Here is a 445-nt window from a genome sequence, read left to right as displayed (position 1 = left end):
AGCAGGAAGAAGTGGTGCCCTGGCGAGTACTGGGGCCCTTTTGCACACTGGTATGAGAGACAAGGGCACGGCCAACAGGCGCCTGAAAAGGGTCTCCTCCCCTGTCAGACGGGGACCCCGTGGGACGCCCACGGCTCTGGCTGGCACTGAGGGACAAGGCAGACTCTCTGGCCCCCAGGCGGGCTGAGAGTGCTAGGCAAACATGTCTGCGGGTAGCCGGCGACATTGCTAAAAGTGGAATTTGCACCCACTGCTGGACATGGTGCCCCCCACGAAGAGGCTCGTCACGCCACACATGGGGCGGTGCTGCTAGCTGTTTATGTGGACGGTGCGGGGACAGGAGTGAGTGGGGGACAGGAGTGAGGGGCCGGACAGAGACACGGTGCGGGGACAGGAGTGAGTGGGGGACAGGAGGGGGCGGACAGAGACACGGTGGGGGGGGCGG

The 445-nt window shown here is 64.7% G+C and overlaps 1 protein-coding gene across 1 annotated transcript in view; it reads right to left on the bottom strand.

Annotated features, from left to right (window-relative positions):
* Nucleotides 1-445, bottom strand: part of LOC102501492 (putative phospholipid-transporting ATPase IIB) — a gene marked incomplete at both ends in the record, with an annotated part of 192,556 nt that overhangs the window by 1,418 nt on the left and 190,693 nt on the right.

This window comes from Tupaia chinensis, unplaced genomic scaffold (genome assembly GCF_000334495.1).
Source record: "Tupaia chinensis unplaced genomic scaffold, TupChi_1.0 Scaffold000166_1, whole genome shotgun sequence".
NCBI lineage: Eukaryota > Metazoa > Chordata > Mammalia > Scandentia > Tupaiidae > Tupaia > Tupaia belangeri.
This window is presented reverse-complemented; position numbering and strand designations above follow the sequence as displayed.